This window comes from Scardinius erythrophthalmus (assembly GCF_964197995.2).
Source record: "Scardinius erythrophthalmus genome assembly, chromosome: 14".
Lineage (NCBI taxonomy): Eukaryota > Metazoa > Chordata > Actinopteri > Cypriniformes > Leuciscidae > Scardinius > Scardinius erythrophthalmus.
This window is the reverse complement of record NC_138234.1, coordinates 33816934-33831525: the sequence shown is the minus strand read 5'-3', so window position 1 is coordinate 33831525 and position 14592 is coordinate 33816934.

Genomic DNA, 14592 nt, shown 5'->3' with positions numbered 1-14592 from the left:
GTGATAACTAATTTCTGTAATAATGAAAAAATTCTATAATAATTTATACAATTTGTTTAGCTGTTTTCAGAGTCACTGCTGCTGTCGCTGCTCTCAAGTGTTTCAGCATGCTGTTTCCTACTACATTTGGTTGTCAACCCCTGGCAACGGCATCCTATGTAGCATGGAATTGCCCTCTTTGCACAGGAGCAGTTCTTCTGACAACCTTTAACACAACCACATGATATTGCCATGGCCAATGACACAGGCCAGGCAGGCTGTGTAGATGGAATTGGAACTTCAACTGCTTGGCCTTCATCCAGAGACCATCCAAAATTTCTGAAGGAGGGAATTTCTGGCTTGGCAATGTGTGCATTCTTGTCAATAATGGTTGCCAGAGCTGCCCGTTTAAGGTGGAAGAGAAATGCGTTTTCAGTCGGAGGAAGTAGCTTTAAGAGTGTTGATTTGTTGTTCAAGAACTTGTATGCTCTCAGTGTCCCCAGATCAGAATCTTCAAAGTGATCAGCTGAGGATGTATACACATCTATGATGAGGCCTCGTGCCTGGTGAAGCAGGTCATCTGTTATGTCATCAGTTGTGTTTTGACCAAACTCTTCAAGTGCAGGTATGTCCATTCTCATGCTGCTTTTGAACCAAGACTTCTTACCAGTGAAATAAGGATAACTAGTTGTATCTCTTCCGCTAAGACTGTGGACAAATGGCATAGCACAGCATAGTGAAGGTCCCAGTGCTGCTACAATTTCATGTATAGGCAGATAGGCATTCTGCGTTGTTCTCACCCACAGCTCTGGCAGAGCACTGAGGTATGTTGAACCATAGTACAGGCACATGACAATGATGTCTGTGTCATTGGCATGGATGACAACTCTGCCAACTCCTTCATTCTGGACACTGTAGAGGGTGTGGAGTATTATCCTTGTGTCTGCCTCCTTCTGTGTGGACTCAAGAGCAGGAACATCCCTGACAGAACCATCTGCAAGCACAACGGTCTTTGTCTCTTCTTTAAATCCACCACCCAGGTAGATACGAGTCAGGCCAATAGGAGGCTTGAGTTGTTCATGCTCACACCACCTCTCACAGAGGAATTGAAGGAGATTTGCTTTATTGGCTGATACAGAAAAAAACTCCTGTGGATCTGGAGCTGTGAACTGCTCACTAACTTCATATACTTTTGCAGATTTTGGTGTGTACCTCCGGCTTTGCTCAGCAGACTTAAGGCTTGGTCCACTGTATCTGTCACAACAGAAGTGTATAATCTCAGTGCCAGCAGGTACATCATTCATCAGCATTTTTTTGTATCTATCAGCAATGTGTCCAAATGTTTCACCTTTGTGAAAAGACCAGTGGCGTATGGCACACATAGCGTCAATGACAACTGATGTTTTTCTGTCACTTTGAGGCAGATCAGGAATGATGGTCACTCTGGTCTCCTCTTTCAGGATCTTCACTAAGCTCGCCTTGGTACCAGTCCTCATACTGCCATCTTCCTGGAAGAGGGATGGGGGGAAGTCACTGCACTCATGTTTGCCAATAAAGTCAATAATGTTGAGTTCTCCACCACTGGCAATGATCTGTGTCATACGCAGAAGGGCAGTAACTTCTTGGCTCTTGCCAGGTGCTGAAGATTTTCCACCAGATGTCTTTGTTTTTTTGTTTTGTGTGTGGAAAGTGTTGAGCTTCACGATGCTTGTTCTCTTCTGAACATTGGACAGTGACTCAGACAACGCTTGTAGACCCAATTCCTTCACATGTGTTAAGTTGTCCTTGACTGTGGGTTCCGCACACTGTCCTGTTGATATGTTTATCAAGCATGGTGTGGCTACTGTGAATGGGTTGGTCTCCACTGCTGCAATAACCTTGATAACCATTTCTGCATCCCTGGCGACACGACTATGGCCAGATTCATGGTGTGGGCTGGATGAATGTAGATGTAACATGGACTTTAGCTCTGCAGAGACAGCTGCAGTGAGAGGTTTGGTGTAGACCCACTTTATTCGGGCTGCAGGGTTGAGCGTAATGCCATCTAGTCCACTCGCTTCCTTGGCATCTGCATTGTAAGTCTGCTCCAGAAGCATGTCTGGAGACACACTGTTATGGCTGCCGTCAGCTCTCCGTCCAACGAATGCCCCTGTCATCATAGCTGCATGTACCTCTGGGGCTGTTTCAGGCAGTTTCTTCATCTCGGCCAAATACAGTGGCAAAGACTGTTGCCCATATTTGTAGTGACCTGCTGCAGTGAGGTAAGGTAACATTCGCGCTGATTCACAGAGATGTCCTACCCAGTCACCCTCCCTCTCATAATAGATAAATCTATGCAGAATGTCTGACATCTCCAGAAACATTGACCAGAAGGTTGCAGTTGGATGTCCATGCAGTGATTTCTGAAAAAGCAGCATCTGTTCTCGCAGGATTGACAAGTGTGGGTGTGACACTTGGATGACCTTTAGCTTCTGAGTACCCGTGGTGTCTTTTCGAAACAACATCTTCATAACTGTTTCTACCTGTGACTGCCAATGCTCTGTGCCTGTCTCTGTGACCCATGCCTCAAATGCTTCCCAGTACAGGCGCCACATGGCTTCACTGAGAATCCTGATGGCATGTATAGTTTGGTAATAGTCAGCTTTCTCACCAAACATTTTCTTGATGGTCCCTTCCTGACATAGACCTGCTGAAACAAGAAGATCTTCTGCACCAGCATCCCTGATAATTTTGCAAACAGCCTTCATGTAATTGTGCGCTTGGTGAAATCCCCCCAGCAGTAAGACTACATTGCAAAACTCTTCTCTGTGTTTGTCTCTGATTGTAACTGCTAGTTCATATGTGGCCTGATCTCCAGTAATGATGGTATACTTATCCCCAAGTGCATGTGAAGTCTTGACCAGCCTCTTCATCGCTTCTTTGAGGACAGATGGATCAGTTGGAGATGCTGGGATAAGAGGAAGATAACTAATGGTGCTGGCCTCTCTGTGTGGGTGGAGATCCGCACAGAAGGCAGAGAAGCCAGGCAGTACCGTTTCGGCCTCTGGAGGAGAATCCAGCAATTGTGAAGTTGTAGTTATCCTTGCTAGGCGCCACACAAGCAAAAGGTCTTCAGCTCTGCCATCTGAGGAAGTCATCACACTGTCAAGGCTCTTAATGTGTTCAAGTGACCTGGATCTCTGTCTGTCTTTAGTTGAGATGTGGCATATAGGAGCTGGTCGGTCAGGGACATCAGAAAGGGTCTTTCTCCTGTCGGATGTTGAAGTAGGGAGTCTGACACCCTCCTGCACTCTACTACTCTCTCTATTTTCGACAATGAGTGCTGTTGTGGCATGGAAACTTCCCCCATCCAGCGTCTTCTTTTTCCAATCCAAATTGTCCATGGCAAAGATATGGGGAATCTTGCAGTTCTTGGTCATGGCCTCAGGAATATAGACACCATCTGTTTCTACCTGCAGCATCACCTTTTCACCTTCTGCTGTCAGCTGACGTTGCAGACGCTCATAGCTGATCCCCAGCCCAAGTCTATTGCTCAGTGTAATTAACGACTTGCTGCGTGTCTGATTGAATATATGGTACGCAGTGGCTATGCCCAAAGGTGTTGGTACTCCAAAGAAATTCTGCAGGATGTGCTGTGAGGTGATGAGGGATTTCTCTGTTGTTGCCTGATCGACAATGACTCTTCCTGCTTCAGAAAGTTCGAGCACCTGGTCATGGAGTAGCATAGCTGTAAAGTTGAATAATGAGTCTGGCACCATATGACTTGCAGATGTTAAGGATATGTCAGTTGAGTGCTTCTCACGACTTTGATTTTTGCACTTATGACAATCTGCTCGAATGATCTTAGCTGCTTTCTGTAGGATGTGGTGTTTCTCATCTATATTACCCTCTAGTCGTCTCAACTTCTCAAGAGCATCACCAAGGGGTACACTGGATGCACATATGAAGCCTGAACCCCATGTCTGGTCAAGGACTGATATGCGTGATCCAAAGTGTTGCTGTAACTTTAATTTCAGTGTGTGGGTTCGGTAAAGATCTGCGGTTTTGACATTAAGCTCCCTCAGTATGTCACGGTAGTGGTCACATAGTGACTTCACAAGGAATCCCGACAGGTCTTGGAAAAGAGGGGCCTCCAGTTCTGCAACAAGATGACTAAATGCAGCATCATGAGGGTTTGGCTTAGACTCTCCAGATGGAACACGCTGAGCCTTAAATTTGTTCATGCATGAATTGTGATAGGCTATATCATTTGCTATCATGTCATGGCCTTGTCCAATCAGTCTTAATAATATGTCATTTCTCCCCAGTTTTTTAGCCTTTTCTTCTATGGCATTTTGGCTGCTTTTCGTAGAGACTTTAGACATTGGCTGCTTTCCCTGAAACCACTGTTTATTGCAGATGATACACATCGTCTTTGGATCGAATACCCCACTATTCTGCCTGGTGACCTTGACAGCATCATGCTGTGATGAACTGCATCCTCCAGTTGCTTCACCCAGTTGTTTCCTCTCAGCATATTTAATGCTCTTCTCATTCAAATACAAGTTTCGACATTTCCTGTGCCATCTTGGTGCATTGTCTTCCAACCAGTCCTCTAAAGATGTGTCATGACACAATCTCAGAAATACCTCATCTTGCCGAGCATTCATGGCTTGGATGAAATTGGTTGTTGTCGAGGCCTGAATAGACTGCAGCTTTATGTTGCACTGACCTTGACATATAATGCACTTGGTGTAGTCTGTGCGTGAAGGTCTTTTGACCTCATGCTTCAGTGACACGGCAACTTCTGCCACACGTTTCCTCTGGCTTGTCATAGTGCAGGAACCAAATCTGAAAATTGAGTTGAAATTAGCATAGTTATTTGCCTAGTTCAAACAAGTCGAATAAATCAATAGCAAAAACATGAGGCAAATACTAATAATTTTTTTTATGTATGTACAATACTGTCTCTATCATCATATGGGGATTAAAATTTGCCATATTTTAGTAATAGTAGCACTGTAGGACATCAGTAAATGTGAAGCACTTGTTTGAGGACATTGGGACTATAATGTTATTTATTCTACCATGTGGTTAGCTAAACTGAAAAAACAACAACATTTGTCTGTGTGTGTGTGTGTGTGTGTGTGTGTGTGTGTGTGTGTGTGTGTGTGTGTGTGTGTGAGCATGCATTATTGAGTTAACATGGAAAAACTGTTTTGCTTTAGTGCAGAAAACTGGTAAAAATCAAGAAGTTTAAAATGAAAGTGAGCCAATAAGTGGTCTTCTACTGCTCTCTGCTGGCCATTACCATTACTATTATAACACAGTCAGATTTTGTCAGTGTTCATCACTTCATTTGTACTGACACTTCACATAATTGCTAGTACTATGGTAAATCATAGACCCACTGTCCTCACATGAGGACATCATTTTCTGCAAAAACTACATGTACAAAAAACAATTTTAGTTATTATACTTATTAGGTCCTACTTATCCCAAATAGCAAGAACAATTATAAAATGCACACCAGGCAAACTCTCAGGTCTCAGGAGGTTAAATCTATAAGATATGATTAACTGTTAAATAGCTAGCCTATAGCTAACATTATGGGTAACATTAGCAATCCGATACTATCTTGAGGTATTTTTTTTTATATTGAGTTCATATATTATGTCTAAATCACTAAGCCAATGTGTCTAGCAAAACACAATGGATATGGATGTCAGGACACATAACATGACCATTTTAATTAGGATGGAAAGAAACAATGCCCCCATGGGGTGAGTTACGAGCTATTACTGTTTTTAAAAATAAGTCCTTGAAACACTGTTTTCAGTGAGGATCTGATTTTTTTATTGGCCATCATCATTATTATAGTGTTCATATTATAGCGACTTGAAATAAGATTGTTTGATAATGAAAACTGAAAAGTACTTACCACGAAGTTCTCGACCTTGAATTTGCCAGCTTCTTGATATTGTATCGCTGCTAACGTTGATGTCTTTGCGGTCCACAGCAACAATAAGTGGTTATTTAGTGCCATCTAGTGGTGTAATGAAAATCCAAGTAGCCTATTTTACATGAGATTTCCAACCAATACAGGAAGTAGCGTTAACACAATCGCGCAAACATATACCAATGCAGAAGATGTGTTTGTTTGTGGACTAAATTTGCAGTAAAAGTGCAATACAAAGACAGAACCGACTGATGTGTTATTTGTTTTAACTTTGCATGGTCTGTCTTACAAGGTCACCTTTTTGGTAAGTATAAGTAAAACTATTTGACCAATCAAAACTATTTTCTTTGCAGCAGACTAAGCTAGAACTAGTGCTAGTGGAGAAAGATGGAATACAATTATCAACAACAGAAGTTTTTTAATGTAGCCTACATGATCACAACTTTATTTCATACTGCTTGTACAATCAAGATATCGTTTGAAAGCTGTAACTTATTCCCGTTGTGTCGGCAGGGCTGTTGATCAATACTAAAATGATCTATAGCAGAGATATGAAAGCAGTTATGGATGATGGCATTTGATCGCTGCTGCTTGTTGCCTCGTAGGGAACTGCGCAAGTTCAAAAACGTATTTTTTTTTTTGCGGGGGGACACGCATACTTTGAACACATCCTAGAAGTTTCCAGCAGCTTGTTGACCGGGTTGTCCACCCAGGTTGTGATCCTCAGACATCATAGATTTCATTTTTATATGACAACCTTTTACAGCAGCCCATGTCTGATTTCCTAAAAAAACAAGTGTTTTGCCCCCTGGGTAATGCTACCGATTACAAATGGAATGTTCAATTTTTTTTCCTACCTATGAATTAAGAGGCATTGTTAACTCTTACTTTCTAATTACATGTACAATCAAGGCATCATATGAAAGCTTATCTTCCACTCTTTCTAAAGGTGTGCTCAGTTTGTTTCTAGCATAAAGTATTAGGGAGATATGGCTCATGATTCATGAATATAACTAAACCGTTTTAGCATGTTTGGGTGATTCTGGGAGTTAAAGCCGAATTTGAGGTAACATTGTTTTGACCCTAATTACAAGTTTCCAGCAGCTTGTTGACCGGGTTGGCCACCCAGGTTGTGATCCTCAGACATCATAGATTTCATTTTTATATGACAACCTTTTACAGCAGCCCATGTCTAATTTCCTAAAAAACAGGTGTTTTGCCCCCTGGGTAATGCTACCGATTACAAATGGAATGTTCAATTTTTTTTCCTACCTATGAATTAAGAGGCATTGTTAACTCTTACTTTCTAATTACATGTACAATCAAGGCATCATATGAAAGCTTATCTTCCACTCTTTCTAAAGGTGTGCTCAGTTTGTTTCTAGCATAAAGTATTAGGGAGATATGGCTCATGATTCATGAATATAACTAAACCGTTTTAGCATGTTTGGGTGATTCTGGGAGTTAAAGCCGAATTTGAGGTAACATTGTTTTGACCCTAATTACAAGTTTCCAGCAGCTTGTTGACCGGGTTGGCCACCCAGGTTGTGATCCTCAGACATCATAGATTTCATTTTTATATGACAACCTTTTACAGCAGCCCATGTCTAATTTCCTAAAAAACAGGTGTTTTGCCCCCTGGGTAATGCTACCGATTACAAATGGAATGTTCAATTTTTTTTCCTACCTATGAATTAAGAGGCATTGTTAACTCTTACTTTCTAATTACATGTACAATCAAGGCATCATATGAAAGCTTATCTTCCACTCTTTCTAAAGGTGTGCTCAGTTTGTTTCTAGCATAAAGTATTAGGGAGATATGGCTCATGATTCATGAATATAACTAAACCGTTTTAGCATGTTTGGGTGATTCTGGGAGTTAAAGCCGAATTTGAGGTAACATTGTTTTGACCCTAATTACAAGTTTCCAGCAGCTTGTTGACCGGGTTGGCCACCCAGGTTGTGATCCTCAGACATCATAGATTTCATTTTTATATGACAACCTTTTACAGCAGCCCATGTCTAATTTCCTAAAAAACAGGTGTTTTGCCCCCTGGGTATGGTAGAACATTATTAAAGTTAGAGCTTATTTAGAGATATCAGCCGAATGGCTTAGTCAGTGGGGGGTGTTTGGCTCAATGTCATGGTGTAAAGGGCCCTAGGTTGATTTTACTCCGAACCATCCCTTTAACAAGAAAAAATAATAATAGTGAATGCTTGTTTGACAATGTTAGTTGATTGTAATGTTGTTCCAGGATCAACAAAGATATTTATCCATGAACATGTTACTTGGTGAAATCCGTTTTGTCCCTGCTAGAACTACTAGTTCTGTTCTGAAACACTGTGCTAAATAGACAATAACAGTATGTTTATTAATATGTATGCCTCTGACTCACCTTTTGGTTGCAGTTTAGGTTGATGGATTCATTTTGACATGTTATTTTTTTTTTCTTTATTCATAATTCAATGGATTGTGAAAATCTCTGTAGGTGTCATGACACAAAAACCGACACAGATTCATTTATGCATTAAGCCAATGCCTATTAATTATGCATTTCCATCTGTTATGACCTACGCGATTCGTCAGTGAACAGTAAAATCATTATAGTCTTATCATATGGAGGCCAACCTTTTCCAAACATCAGACATAATTGCTGTCTGAGAGACATTTACAGACACCAAGCCCTTTGTATATAAAATATACAACTGTAAATGACTGGGGATAGATTGTTTAAAATTTCAGACATTATTTATCATTGATTTATTGATATATCGCAAATATTGTGCTTTTTAAAAATGTGTCCAATGATTTGCTTCAGATCTGTTACTATCAGAAGGGAAAAGCAATGATAAATGCAATTAATAAAAAAGCAACTATTAAATGGACATTTAATTTGTGATTTCTAAGGGTTAAAATGGTGATTAGATTGATGATTATATACAAAGCTATCATTTTAAAAATGTAATAGGTGGAAACAAAAAAAGGATTAGACATCTAGTTTCAGGCTTTTGGGCTTTCTGCTCCTTTACAGATCATTTGCAAATGCTTATGATATCTGATAATAAAAATTAAATATCATGCTAAATAAAATGACCTGGGATCAAAATTGTGGATGCCCCATAAATGAACCGTAACCTTAAACAATGCTAAATTTCTAAATCCTTTGTCACATGCTGTTTGAAGGATTTGCTTTGAAAACATTATACAATCCATCAAACCAAAGGAGCTGTTTACATATTGACTTATGCAAATTAACAGCAAATAGCTTTCAAAGTATAGCGTGCATAACATTTATGGCTCTTATTAATTCCTTAACCTCCATTAGGATACAACCTTTTATTGATCAGTGACCTTTTTACTTTGCTTCATTATCAGTATCATTGCACAACTCAAAGACATGTTACTTACTTACATACTTGTTAATTAAAAGAGGTTGTCCACACACCATGTAGTGTCCAACTTTTTTTTATTTTGAAATCTCGATGAACAACATTTCGCATATTTAGAAACATATTTATGTATTCTCCTGTATTGGCGTAGATTTACAAATGAGTTACGTTACAAATCTTGTGAAATGGCGTTCCCAGATGAACGTTATAAGCAATCCAAACTCAAAGCATGCAGAGATGCAGTTTGAGAAACCGGAGACGCACTCCACGTATATATAAATGATAAGTGCAACTATGAAACACAAACCACGTCCGACTTTTTGCATTCCATAATGCATGTTATTGAAAACCTAAGCAAACATCACTCGCAGAGATTGAGTCTGTGTGGAGCAGCGTTTACTGTGAACGGAGCTGAGGTACTTTTAACATGTAACATGCATGCATGTAAATAATCAAAGCGTCGTCGTGCTTCTCTGTGGGAAATATGCATAGCCTATATATAAATGCATATATGTATTCAACTGAATCACAGCCTTTGTGATTTCACAATAGCACTATGCTATGTTATGATTTTGAATGGTTTTAAATATATCGCGTAGCCTTAGAAAATGGTTTAATAATATCGTCCGTGGATTTCCGGTATTTTGCCGCTTACTCGTCTTTTTTTATTTATTTTTTTATTAGCACTCAACTTTAATCGAGGAATCGTGACTACAATGGTAAAAAAAAAATATATAAAAAATCTTATTAGTGAATGCCTTTAGAAATCAAAGTTCAACTAAAATGACAATTAATGAGATAAGTCAGTGGTGGTACAAAAAAAATCGACAATTCATTGCTAATATTAGAAAGAAAGAAAAAACAACCTAACAAATTATTTTGCAGCCTTTTTGGTCTTTGAAACACTAACTGAAACCCTGAAAACAGCAAGATGGAGACCGACAGGTGATAATTTCTCCTGGATCTAATCAGTTTTTACATAACCATGTGTTCGCAGGAATATATATGCATGTCTGCATATGTAGCTGTTTTATCACCCCAGAACAATAATAAAAGTGGTCTATTCAATTTAAACCTTTAAATAATTTCTATGTACAGTGAACACTCGGGTCCTCTCAGTCTGCTCAGAAAGAACAAAAATTACAGGGATAATAATTAACATGGGTCACAGTCAATTAGACATGCAATTTACGGATATATAGGGAAGCTGCTTTGAACATCATTCATGCATATGAAGGTGTCATTTCACACCCTGCTTTTTTCAAGTACACCTCTCAAGTCATTGGTTTCCATAACAACGTGCATATCTGTTTCTAATTATCTAATTACTTGGATGACAAATACTTCTCAACACTTTGGATTTGATCACACAAGGCTTTGAGCATAAGAAAATACCTCAAAGACCACAACAATTATAGGCAACATGACATGAAAGTTCTTGAAAATCTGCAATCTTTGCTCAAGATGGATCATGGGCTTTCAGTTCTTCTGCCAAGTAGAACAGTCACAACAAATAAATAAATTTCACACTTTTAAGGGTCTATTTGGGTTTTATTCCCAGGGAATGTATGAACTAATAAAATGTATACTGCTTAAAAGCAACATTAGTGCACCTAAATTTGGTGTTTCCAGCTCTCCCGCAATCATATGCAAATTAATGGAATACAATGCAAGTCATTGCATTAAACTTCTGCTAATCTAGGTGGACTTCTCGTGTTTTTTTGTTTTTGTTTTCTGGATTTTCTAACAAATATCTATTATTACTATTAATTCCTCCAGCCATCAATTATTGATGCTTTGTAAAATATTAAATGGTTTCTGGCAGTTCATATTTTTACACAGTTGTCCTTCACAGCTATTGCAGTTAGATTTTTGAGTTAAAAAATATATTTTTTCTTCTGTCAGAATCTATGAATTTCATGTCTTTGGCACAAGAGAAGGATGGCAGCACTCAACATCCTGTCATTTCAATGGACATGATTCAGAGACATGGGCGGAGGGCAAGGTCAACTCTGCCTCAAATCTTGTTGAAACCACCAAGGCAAAGCAGTGAACTATTTGATGTGCAGTGCTGATAATGAAACAATTATAGTTCAGGAGATTTCAATATCCTTTAATTATAGCAAATGCTTGACTACTCTAAAAGATTAACAGAGGCTATTAGGGGCACTTTTAGATTCTCACTCACTCCTTTGCATTATCTCCAAGTGAGAGGGCAGAGAACACTGTAATTGTGTCAGTAAAGGACTGTTCTCACAGAACATGTTTGTATTACACTGTGCTGCTTTTTTTATGTGCTAGACGAGACAGTGTTTGACCGTTGTGCTCGGGTCTCAAATCTGTTGGAGAATCTCACGTTAAAAACATAAGTAAAAACTATTTCAACATTTAAAGGGGTGGTATAATGCTATTAATGGTATAAAAGATATTTTTATATAGCATGTTAAAGTTGACACTTTTTAAGGGTGAGCAAAAACACACCGTTTTGTGTCTGTTCCTTTAAATGCAAATGAGCTGCTGCTCCCGCACAGAGGATTTCAAAAACTTTTAGCCTTTTATGTTCAAACTGGAGTCAGATGATGTCAACGGAGTCAATGATGGAGAGACTCAAGAAGAAGTTACAACATGTAGAAGCAACAGGACATTTGGAGCCGGAGCCGGAGCCGGAGCCGGAGCCGGAGCTGTGCGTGTCTGACAAGGTGTGCGAGCCGACTCCACCATCCATCGCCGTGGGAGTCCTCATGCAATACCAGGGTATGGAAGTGAGCGCCCCAACCCTCTCGCTACTGAGAGTGAGTATCTACTGGACTTAATGAACTTTTGTTTTGTGTTTGGAGACGAGGATTCCCAACTGTACATCCGTTGATTCCCCCTGAATCCGAATCATCTTCATCAGACCCGTTGGCCCCTCCCAGCCTCCCTCTCCCACCTCCTCTCCGAATTGTTACAATGAATTTAATGTTCTTTCAGTCCCTGTGTTTCTCTTCAGTCTCCTCTCTAGTCCTCACCTATTCCTGCAACCCAGGCATCACTGTCTCCCATCATCCCCTCAGTACCACCTCAGCCTCCCCTTAGTGGCGTGGCTACACCTCAGGACTGCTGGGAGCCATCTCCTCCTCCCTGTCCGGCCTCAGAGCGATCCGTCCCAACTCGACCCATCGCCCTGGCACCTGCAACTACACTCCTTCCTCGCTCGATTCCAGGAGTGACCATCGTAGGCTCCACCTGGGTCAGACACTGCACCACCTTCACCATGGACCTGCAGGCCATCCACTGCTCTCCGGGCCCTCCACTCCTGCGGCTCCATCAAGCTCCGCCCTTCCTCAGGCTTTGCCTCTGTCCTCAGTCGCTCCAGCTCTGCCTCTGCCCTCCAGATCCCCGCATCCATCTCCTTCTCCAACGTCACCGTCACCTCCGCTCTCCCCAAGGTGGTGTCGGGAATCCCTCCACCATGGCTCCTCCCTCCAGAGCCGCCGCCATGGATCACAGTTCCGGACTCTCGTCCTCCACCTGAGCCTCCTCCTCTGTTCATCTGTCTGAACTTTGAAGGGTTACATTTGAGCAGAATCTTTGTCAGAGCTTATTTCCCCAGTACATTCAGCATCTGCCCCATAATCGCCATCTCAACCATATTCTCACATCAGATTCACCATCAAGTGACAGTGACACTAATATTTGATTGCGTTCAGTAGTTCAAGTTTTGCTTTAGTTATTTGTGTGAATTCTTTTGTTTTCTGCCTGTGGTGATTATGAGAGAAACAACATCATTGTGTAAAAGACATTGCAACCTTGAAGAATAAAGGTGAATTGCACTTATGAGTTACCCTGGTAATCCAGAGTTCTCGCGAGAGCACAAGTTGAATTTGCTCAGCGAGTTACTCTGGTGTCGAATAATGATGCTTATTAAATATGCCCCTCGATCTGAGCTGCACCAATCACATCGGGTTATCTGATATAGGCGGGCCAGAGGCGAGCTAAACAGATGACGACAGCGCTGTGACGTCGAAGTCATTAGTAAACATTGCAAGATGGCTATGGATGAATACCAGTTGTTTGAAATGGCTTTGGCCGCTACAATGAACGAGTTAGACTTGGCTTTTTATCTGAAAGAGGAACAGAAGACGCCGCTCGAATCCTTCCTTTGCAAGAAGGGTGTTTTTGCTGTTTTGCCGACCGGATATGGTAAGAGTATAATCAGAGAATGTCTAATAAGGTTAGCCCCGCAGGTAGCTGGGGTTTATTGTTGTGATTGGTCATAGTGTTATCCAATTGCGTGCAGCGAGATTTTCAAATGCATGCTTGGTGCCGCCCCTCGAGCTGGGCGATTTTCATTAGTTGACGCCAGACCATTAATCTTTTAGATTTAGGTCTGGATTTCCAGGCTACTTATGAGTTGTAAGTAAGTCCACTGATGGCAAGTTTGAAGAACTCAAGTGCAGTATTTATTTAATATCCAAAAACAAGATCAAACATAAAACAAAGGCATGGCGAGGCATAAAACGTGAACATGAACGTGAACGTGAAACTTACCAATAGTGGTTACAGTGAAACAATACTTGACAAAGACACATGGCAAACATGAGGGCTTAAATATAAAACAAGACAAGGGACACCTGTGAACATAGTCAAGACAATCAACCCATGACAACATGACACATTCTCATGTGGAACACAAGGCAGGATCACATGACTATAACAGGGGATCACATGACAGACATGAAACAAGAATATGAAACAAAACCAAAACGTGACATCAGTCAACGGAGATTCAGTTATTGCGCAGAAAAAAATATATACTTACACTATTATACGGTTATAAGTTCGTATGTGTTTAAGGGTTAATAATACGTTTTTGCATTTTAAAAGCATGAGACGCAAGGCAGTGAAATAAAAAAAAAAAACGTCCCTTAGACTGTATAATTGAGTATAATTGAGCCAGGAAGGGAACTCACTGACCGCATAATATGGGGAAAACAGCTGAAACACTCCTAAAAATCTTATTTTATGTTACACAGAACAAAATAACTATTTTTGGTTGAACTATCTCTTTAAGTGCAAGCTTTTGTTTTATGGCTGAATCAGATAATTGGAATAATTAGGAAGGATCACATTTCCCCATTTGTTTTTTCTGAGTTTCAAAATGCCATTGAAATTGATAGAAAGACAAGAATGAAGGAGACAATGGCATCAGCTCATTATCTTTTGAGAATCATTATCATCAGGGAAACCAGAAGTATGCTTCATTGTGAAGAGGGACCTCAATCTAATTAGCTAGCTAAATTCAG